The following is a 10,318-nucleotide window of genomic DNA, read 5'->3' as shown; positions in this document are numbered from 1 at the left end:
AACTTGGCAGCCATGAGCCTGTGTGTAATTTCATGTTACTTTCCTGGGTCTACCTTTGAGTGTCCCCAAGGCAAATCACTTACCCTCTCTGGGCCTCAGTTTCCTCATCTGTAAGATGGAGATGAGAAAAGCCCCTTCGCTCCAGAGAACTGGTTGGAATTAAACAAGCTCATTTGTGTAAAGTGTTTAGATGAGGGCCTGGTGCACAGTAAGCACATTATTGCCACAACACCCAGAACAGGGGGCAGACAGACATCACTTGTGTCAAGAATACAACCTTCTAAATGAGCTGGTCATGGTGGTGCCAGGACTCACACCAGCAGCTGGCTGGGAGTGGTGTCACCGAGGTGCCAAGGTGCTAATTCTGGTTCATTCCACTCCACTTCCTCTTGGGTTTGCTTTCCCCATCAGCTCTGAAAAACAGGGTCCAACCTGGTTTATTCTCTGCTGTCTCCCAGCGCCCAGCCCAGGGCCTGGAGGCTCACAGGACGGCTGTGAGGAGTAAATGAAGGGGCTCAGTTTTCTCATTTGTATGATGGGTCTTGCTGTCCATAGAAATGAGAATGGCCTGATGCACCCTCGGTGCCTTATTGAATTTTTATTTATTTATTTTAGTGAGGGGAGAGAGAGAGAGAGAGAGAGAGAGAAAGGGGGGGGCAGGAAACATCAACTCCCATATGTGTCTTTTTTTTTTTTTTTTTTTTTTACAGGGACAGAGAGAGAGTCAGAGAGAAGGATAGATAGGGACAGACAGACAGGAATGGAGAAAGATGAGAAGCATCAATCATTAGTTTTTCATTGCGTGTTGCAACACCTTAGTTGTTCATTGATTGCTTTCTCATATGTGCCTTGACCGCGGGTCTTCAGTAGACCGAGTAACCCCTTGCTCGAGCCAGCAACCTTGGGTCCAAGCTGGTGAGCTTTTTTTTTTTTTCTCAAACCAGATGAGCTCGCGCTCAAGCTGGCAACCTCGGGGTCTTGAACCTGGGTCCTTCCGCATCCCAGTCCGACTCTCTATCCCAGGGGTCCCCAAACTATGGCCCGCAGGCCGCATGCAGCCCCCTGAGGCCATTTATCCGTCCTCGCCGCACTTCCGGAAGGGGCACCTCTTTCATTGGTGGTCAGTGCGAGTACAGTACTACTTCCGGTGACACGGGATGCATGCGTCACGGCTCCGGAAGCGCATCATATCACTTGTTACGGCTAGCATGGAACCGGACATTGACCATCTCATTAGCCGAAAGCAGGCCCATAGTTCCCATTGAAATACTGGTCAGTTTGTTGATTTAAATTTACTTGTTCTTTATGTTAAATATTGTATTGTTCCCGTTTTGTTTTTTTACTTTAAAATAAGATATGTGCAGTGTGCATAGGGATTTGTTCATAAGTTTTTTATAGTCCGGCCCTCCAACGGTCTGAGGGACAGTGAACTGGCCCCCTGTGTAAAAAGTTTGGGGACCCCTGCTCTATCCACTATGCCACCACCTGGTCAGGCCCCATATGTGTCTTGACCAGGCAATCCTGGGGCTTTGAACCAGCGACCTCAGCGTTCCAGATTGATTCTTTATCCACTGCGCCACCACTGGTCAGGCTCAGTGGTGTTTCTTGAGCACCTACTGTGTGGTCTAGAGATTATGCTCTATGCTCTAGGGTTACCGAAATGAATAAACCAAGAAAAACCCTCTATCTTCCTGGAGCTGACATTCTATCAGGGGAGGCAGCCATCTGACAACAGAGTGATCCGAGCTAAGATTCACTGGGGCCTGGTCGGGGGAACCAGGGAGGCACCTGCCTAAAGCACAGTCTGGGGCTTTGGGGAAGGCTGTGAGCTCACACGGGAAGGATGAGAAGGAGAAGTAATATGGAGGGAGGCTGCAGGGGGTGTTCCAGATGAAGGAACTGAACTGTGCAAAGGCTTGGGGGTGAGGTGGCCATGGCAATTTGAGGACCTGCCTATGGCTTGGCCGGGATGGGGGAGAGGCTTAGGACCTGGTCCCGAGGGTGGTGGGGGTAAGCTGGGAGAGGCCTGACTTGATTTAGATTTTACAAGGTTTGCTCTGGCTGCAGTGTGGAACCCCAACTGAAAGGGCGAGGCCGGAGGTAGGAAGACCTGAGCGGAGATGGGAGTCCTGTCCACCCATCAGAGGAGGCCGTGGTTGGGCTGAGCACAGACTGAGGAGCTAAGACGTGCTGGGCTGGGCCTGGATTTCCCTGGAAACAGGCCCAGGATGTGGCTGCTGAGGAGGCTTCCTCCCTTCTCCCCGGGGACTGGGTCAGGCGTCAGCAGCACCTCTCCCACAGAGGACATTTAGGCAGTGGCCCTTGGCCCTGGGATTGCTCGTCCTGTGACTGGTCAGGCCCTCCCGGGAATGGACACTCTGTGAGGCATGAGTCCCATCAGTGTGTTCACAACACGTTTGGCACCAGCACAAGATAGTGCGTCTCCAAGGTCTCATCCAGTCCACTGGGGTCCATCCAGATAGCAGAATATTCTGGCCCCTGGGAAAGAGAGGCAGGAGGTGCAGAGGCTTGGAGATCAAACCCGGGAGCCCGACAGCCTAGGCCCGAACCCCGGCTCTGCCACTCTCTGCTGTGTGGCACTGGCAGGTGCCTTGTCACACCCCATGCCTCAGTTTCCCCATCTACAAAGTGGGGATGACGAGAATAATAGAACCCGCTAACAGGATTGCTTCACCCCATGATTAATAGACTAATCCATGTTAAGCATTTGGAACTGTGCCCAGCACATAGTAAGACCCGGACAAACCTCTGCTGCCGCCATATGAACGTTCTGATGATTAGCAGTACACAGTAGGGACAGAAATACAGATTAATCCAAGGGACAAACAGAGTAAGGGGAAGACAGAGTGTCAAGTGGCCGCCACCTGTAGAAAATGGCAAGCAGAAGAACTAGATGCCATGTGCGTAGATGCTCACACCATCTCAGGAGGTCCAGGACACTGGTGACCTGCCATTCCTCTGGTGGGGGGAGCAGGGATGTGGGGAGACGGCCGAGGGACATTGACTTTTCTCGCTGCACCCTTTACCCCCTTGTGCTGTCTGAGCTGTGTGTTGAGGGCATGTCTCCCCTGTGCACTTGTATGTATATTCAAAACCAAACCCGCCAGAAAGCAGCTCTGTCAGAGGTTCCCTTCGGGAAGGCCCCAGATCCCCGCCCCGCCACCCCCGCATCCTGGCCTGTGTGTGGCCCAGTCTCGCCACTGCTGGTTTTCAGAGCTCTAGGCCTTGGAGCAGGTCCGAGCTGGAGTGCCCTACAAGAAAGGGGGCTCCTTGGAGACCCCCAGAGCGGCCTTGGCTCCGGGTGGCGTGGGGTGTGGGGGCTGGGAGGGGTCCCAACCAACTGATGAGAACTCCAAATGCTCCCCAGCCCAGGCTGCTAATCGCTTCCAGATTGGCCGGGTCAGGGCCAGGGCCGCCGCCGCCTGGCTCCATAAACAGCCCGTCGCTCCAGATGGCGGCTGGCTCCAGCCTGGCGAGCAGGTTCACGGGGGACTGAGAGGGGGGGTGGCAGCAGGTGGAGGACCCCCAGCCCACTTCGTTGGGGCTGGGAGGCCCCTGCTGCCTCTCATCCATGCTGCCTTGACAGGGACACTGGGCCAGAGGGCGTAGAGGTTGAACCCATTGCTTGGAGGAGAGAAACTGAGGACAGGAAGGGGCAAGGTACAGTTCAAAGTTAATAGAAGTGAGGAGAGGGCTCCTGAAGGTTTACAGTGGGCTTGCTTTGTGTCTGATCCAACCCACAGTCAACACTCAAGGAAGGGAAGGAGGCATAATAGCCTCCTTTGTTCAAATTCTGCCTTTGGCTTTTACTTCTTGAAGGAATAAATGATTTTCATTCCCTGGGCTTTAGTTTCTTCATCTGTGAAATGGGGAAGGCTGTGGTACAGGCCTTGTCAGCTTCCTGGAAGTCAGCAAGGTGGCTTCTGTGAACTGCTTGGGTGGCAGGCTGTGTAGGCTGCAGGTTTTCAGTTCTCTCTCTTCCTGCTACTCCCACCTGTAAGAGCACATTGGCCTCCTCCAGGAAGCCACCCTGACTTCCACTCAGACCTCTCCCTTTGTGCCAGGCACTATGCCCTTCCCATGGCCTCCCTCATGGAATCTCCCCAATGCTGTGGCACAACTGGTACCCATGCTATTGCCCTTCTGGCTAATGAGGAAATGGAGGGTCAGGAGACACCTGTACCATTGTCCCCACCCACTCGCCCTTGCAGATGAAGAAATGGGTCAGGGAAGTAGCAGGTTGCACTGCGGGCCCCACCATCAGGAGAAGGCGGAGCTGGTTGGACACTCCTGGTCTTAAGCACCTGGTCTGAAGACCGGAGACCTGCCTGTTTCTCTGGCCCCCGCCCAGCAGCCTGAAAGCCCACATTGTGGCCCATGATGTGAGGACTCATGTCTGCTGCCCCCAGTCTGGTCTGGGGTCATGATCCCCAGGGAAAGGGATATGGTGCCCTGGCCTGACCCCTGCTCCTGGCCAGGCTGACCCTGGATGTCCCTGAGTGACTGGGCTGCTAGTAGTGTCATCCCAGGGAAGCGGCTGCAGGACAAGATGGAAGCCATCTGCTCTCCAGGGCTCGCCTGCTGATCATCTCTTTCTGCTCAGCTGAGCACGGATGCAGAGCCTCCATGGCTGAGTCCTGCTTTTACCGTCTTAACGCCGTGTCCAGCACAGGACAGTTTTGTTGAATGAGTGACTGAGTAGTCATATATTGAGCACGTATGGGCCAGGGACTCTTCTGAACAATTAACTTATGGTAACTTCCTTAATATTTACATAACCTGCTGGGTGAGGGGCTATTATTATTCCTATTTTACAGGTGAGGAAACTGAGGCTCAGAAAGGTTGAGTGCTTTGCTCAAGGTCACACAGCTGGAGCTGGAATTTGAACCCAGGCCTTTTAGCTCCCGAGTACACACTCTTAACTACATGTATCCACTCCCAGAACAATGAGCCTGAAATGAGTTTGGCTCCTGGCACATAGTAGGTGCTTTTCTATAGCCCCTCAACATAGCCCAGCGCCTGGATTCAGATTTAGGCCCAGCCTTGAGGTCAGCAGCCATGCTGCCTTGTGCCAGGAAGAATGTTCGTGGTGGCCTCGGCTGGGGTCCGAGAAGAAAGGCAGCCTTGTGGGCGAAAGGTGAGCCGCTGGGTGGGCGCGGGCGTGTTTACCCAGGGCCGGGCGTGTGGCTCGGGGTGGCGCCGCTGTCAGCCGCGACGGCTGCCCCGGGCCTGTGCTGGCCTCCAGATGTGAGCTGGCTCCAGCCGGCCGGGCCCCCCCACCCCGTGCACAGAGGGGCTTTATCAAAAGCGGCTGTGAGGAGGCCCGGGAGGCCGCCTGGCTCCAGCTTGCTGGCTCCAAGCCCCAGGCTTGCAGAAGCCAGCGAGCTGCACTTGGGCTTTTGTGCCCACGTCTTCATCTGCTCCACAGCCCCGCTCCTCTGTTTTCCTTGGGTCCTCTGGGGGTCTGGCCCCCTTTCCCGGGAAGCCAAAGCTCCGGGAGAAATCTGAAGGGGTGACAATGCAAAAAAAAACCCCTCTTTTTAATTCATTTTTTACATCCCCAAGGAGGAAAGGTAATCCACACAGGAAAAAAAGTGCAAAACTCCATCAAATTCCAGGGATGCTAAGTGAGTAGCCAGAGTGGAAACGCGGGTGGGAAGGGCGAATTGCAGGTTCAGAGCGGTGGGGAGGAAAGCTAATTGGGAGGGATCGCAGGGGCTCAGTTCTCCCCATAGTTTCTTTCTCGAGTTGGATGGTGGGGATGTTATTCTTTATATTTTCTTTGTTGGCCTGAACTACATATTTTGTATCAGTAAAGAATAATAACTAGAGAAAAGAAAAGGAAAAAAAATTAAGACTTCCTCCTGCTCCTGATTCTGAGCCCTGCCGCTGTGAAGAGTGTCTCCTGGTACTTTCCAGGGACTGAGAAGCCACAAACAAGTCCACCCATTCTCTTTCCTATTTTTCTTTTTTTTTTTTACATAGAGTATGAAGATATAAACTGTTCAGCACCTGGCTGTTTTCATGGCACAGTGCAGCCCCATTCTTTTTCCAAGCTGCATAGTATTCCACGGGGTGAAGCCACCATGCCTGTCTTCAGGCCCGCTTTGGCAGACCATACTGTGACATGATCTCCCTTTCCACGTGCCTTTGGGGACTCAGGCAAGTATTTTCTAGATGATCAACTCCTAGAAGTAGAACTGCAGGGTAAGACACATTTTCTCTTCCGAGAGCCACTGTTGACTGGCTGCTCTCCCTGAGGTCTGTGTCCTTGATTGTCCCACTAGCAATGCAGCCGCACACAAGGAAACTGAGGCACAGAGCTAGGAAGCTGTTCTTACGGGTGAGCTGAAACAGCTCCACGAGTCCTTCCTAAAAAACCAGCCCCCTCTTTTTCTGATTGCAAAAGAGAAGCATGTTCAGAAACTAGAAAATACAGAAATTGCAGATTTAGAGAATAAAGCTTCCCCGCTCCCCAGTGTCCAGCACCAGCCCCACTGGTTGGACGATCACGGTCCCCCCCTCACTGGTCACTCTGCTCCCAGACTCCTCCCTGATAGTTTCTCCTCGCTGGCTCACAGAGCGATTTTGTCCTCCAACCCTGGGGACATGTGGCAATGTCTGGGGGACATTTTAAGTTGTCACAGCAGGCAGAGGGGGATGCTACTGGCATCTAATGGGCAGAGGACAGGGGAATTGCTAAATATCCTACAGGGCCCAGGATGGCCCCAGACAGAGAATGGCCCGGCCCCAACATCATTAGTGCTGAGGCGGAGACATTTACTTTAGACTCTAGTCACGTCATAGCCCGTCCTGTGCTCAGACCTTGCATGGCTCATCCAGAGAACTGCCAGAGTCCTCCCAGGACCATAAGGCCCTGAGGAGGTGCCATGACCTCCCCACCCCCCACTCAGCTCCAGCCACATCAACGCCTCCCTCTTCCTCCCACCTCAGGCCTTTCCTCTGCTTTTCCCAAACTCTCTTTCCCAGACATCTAACACTCTCTCCCACCCCTCCTGATCCTGCCAACTGTCACCTCCTCCGGGAGGCCTCCCTGGCCTCCCTATTTAATACTGGCCACTCCCCGGGTGCTTCTGCCTTCTTTATCCTTGGCACTTGGGACAGATGTCTTACTGATTTGTCTGTCAATAGCCCACCTGGATCATAAACTCTTTGAAGGAGGAACAGGGCTGGTCTTATTCACTGCCATGCAGGTTCCACAGCCTCTTGCACATAGTAGCTGCTCAATAAATGCTCAATAAATGGGGTGGATCCCTCACCCCACCCCAAGATCCTGATATCTAGGCAGCAGCTGGGGACTGAAGACCCAGTGACCATCTCACCAGCCTCCTGGGCCCACCTCACCCAGGTCTTGGTCTGACTGCACAAGGGCTCCCCTCACCAAGGACAGTGGCAGAAATGGAGGGACCCCACGGGCAACTCCCCAACCGCTGCCAGCATTTATGGAGCACTGACTGTTTACCCCACCCTGGACTGGGCAGCATAGAGACTGTACCTCAGTGAATTCCTGGGGGCTGGGATAGTGACTTAATCATCTTCCTGCCCCAGGACCTATCAATAGCCAACATGTATTCAAACATTTATGGGGCACCTACTGTGTACCAGGGTCTCTACTGAGTGCATGTGCTTGCCAAGAGAGAGAATTGCCAGACAGGGGACTGAGAGAGAGGAAGAAGTCAGTGCACTTTTCTGTCAATGCTTTTCATTAAAATTTTTCCTGCAGAATGCATTCTTTGTGTAAATAAATAGACATGAAGAATTTCCGAGTATGAAAAAAATACAACCCTATCACCTACCAATGCCGGGAGGAAGACCAGGGGCCTGGGAACCAAGAGGGGGCAACTTCGGGATCTGGGGAGACTTCCAGGAGGAGGTGAGTTCTGAGCTGAGACCCCAGGACTCGGGACTGGACTAACGGTGGTGGGAGAGTCCTGTGCCGGCCACCACACAGACCTGGGAGGCTGCTAGTCAGCCGGGGTGCTGGTGCTCTGGCCCCCAGCCTGCTGAAGGCCCAGCCTCTTGCTGTGTGTGTGTGTCCCTAGGTCCGATGTTGCTTGGTGGCACTTATTTCAGTGTTATTTTTGTAGTGACCCATTTCTGTGTCTCCCCAGCCCACCCCTAAACTCGAGCTTCATGAGGGCAGAGCCCACTCTGTCATGCTCCCCGCTCTGTCCCCGGGGGCCTGGAGTACATGGTAGGCACTTGTAGTGAGTTGAAACGTGTTCCTCGAGATTCATGTCTACCCGGAAGTGCAGAATGTGACTATATTTGGAAATAGGGTCTTCTCAGATGTCATTAATTAAGGATCTTGAGATGAGATCATATGTGCTTGGGGTGACTGGTGAGATCATATGTGATTGAGGTGGCTGGTGTCCTTATAAGGGGGACACCGAGACACACAGAAGAAGGCCCATGGGAAGACGGAGGCGGAGCTTGTGATGCATCTACAAGCCAGCGGGCGCTAAGGACCCCTGGGAGCCCCCCAGGAGCTGGACAAGACAGGGCAGTTCTTAACTGGAACCCTCAGAGGGGACTGGCCCTGCTGACACCTTCATTTCAAAATTCTCCAGAACTGTGGAAGAATACATTTGTCTTGTTTTAAGCCACCACGTTGGTGGCAATGTGTTGCAGCAGCCGCAGAAAACTCATCCAGATTTCACTCCTATGGGTGAACAAGTGAGCAAAGGACTGAACTGACAGCAGCTCAGCTTCGGTGGCCCTCCAGGGTCGGCCATGTGTGGCGAGGGGACAGCCCTCATCCCTTATGATTGGGAGGCGGTCCAGCCAGGAGCTGGGTGGGTGTGAAGAGCTCTTGAAGTCAACCGGCTAAGGTGACAAAGAAATAAGGTTTGTAGCCCTGGCCGGTTGGCTCAGCGGTAGAGTGTCGGCCTAGCGTGCGGAGGACCCGGGTTCGATTCCCGGCCAGGGCACACAGGAGAAGCGCCCATTTGCTTCTCCACCCCTCCGCCGCGCTTTCCTCTCTGTCTCTCTCTTCCCCTCCTGCAGCCAAGGCTCCATTGGAGCAAACATAGCCCGGGCGCTGGGGATGGCTCTGTGGCCTCTGCCTCAGGCGCTAGAGTGGCTCTGGTCGCAACATGGCGACGCCCAGGATGGGCAGAGCATCGCCCCCTGGTGGGCAGAGCGTCGCCCCTGGTGGGCGTGCCGGGTGGATCCCGGTCGGGCGCATGCGGGAGTCTGTCTGACTGTCTCTCCCTGTTTCCAGCTTCAGAAAAATGAAAAAAAAAAAAAAAAAGAAATAAGGTTTGTAGATGTCACCCCCTTCCCCAGAAGCCCATGTCCACACCCAGCTTGGACACTCAGGGTTGGGGTCTGGAGGCCTGACCCTCTACTGATGCTGACGCCTTGCACATACTCTGCAGCCAGTGCTTGTCCCCAAATCCTGGGTGCTCCTCAGGATGTCCACCTGAGTGACTCTCATCACCTTCAGTTACAGCCCAGAGCCCAGGTTGCTAGGAGGGAAGTTCACCACCTGTCTGCCCGTAATCCCTCTTGCTGGCCTCTGGAGATCGGAAGGTGGTGGGATGCAGGGAAAAGCGCCTGTAACCCTACTCTGTGCTGAGTGATGGGTGAGTGGCTGCTCCTCCGCACGCCTCAGTTTCTCCACCTGTACTTGGAGGCAAGTCGCCTGGGTTCGAGGAAGCGATTGTGAAATGAATGAGGTGAAGCTGGTCCGGGCTTGCGGAGCCCCTGGCCCAGAGGTGTTCATGAAGACGAGTGCGCCCTGGGCCCTGCTCTCCTGAGACACCGCCCTGGATCCTAAAGAGGGGATTAGACTTTCCCGACCATGGATCCTTTCAAAGCCCTGACTCCTTTCCCAGGGTCTGTCTAGTGGCCCCACGAGGCCACCCCACCCCTAAGGAGTTCAGTATCTTCAGGGGGACCAAGGCTTAGATTTCATGCCCATAAAATGCCTGAAATCAAAGCAGGGCTCATGACACGAAGGGTTTTGAAGTTGCTCAGGGCAGGAGGGGGCGTGAAATTCCCAGTGGTCTTGGCCCCTCTTTGGGACCCACCATAAAGCAGGGTGTCTGGGGCTCAGGTAGGAGGGTAGTGTCCAGGTACAGGGGCACCTGTCACTTTAGCAGTTTTAATCATCTCAAGTGTTAGACAACTGGCAAAACTCAACTGAAAACCTCCTTTAGCCTGACCAGGCGGTGGTGCAGCGGATAAAGCATCGGACTGGGATGCGGAGGACCCAGGTTCGAGACCCTGAGGTCGCCAGCTTGAGCGTGGGCTCATCTGACTTGAGCAAAGC

Source organism: Saccopteryx leptura, chromosome 5 (assembly GCF_036850995.1).
Source record: "Saccopteryx leptura isolate mSacLep1 chromosome 5, mSacLep1_pri_phased_curated, whole genome shotgun sequence".
NCBI lineage: Eukaryota > Metazoa > Chordata > Mammalia > Chiroptera > Emballonuridae > Saccopteryx > Saccopteryx leptura.
Note: the sequence above shows the minus strand (reverse complement) of the source record.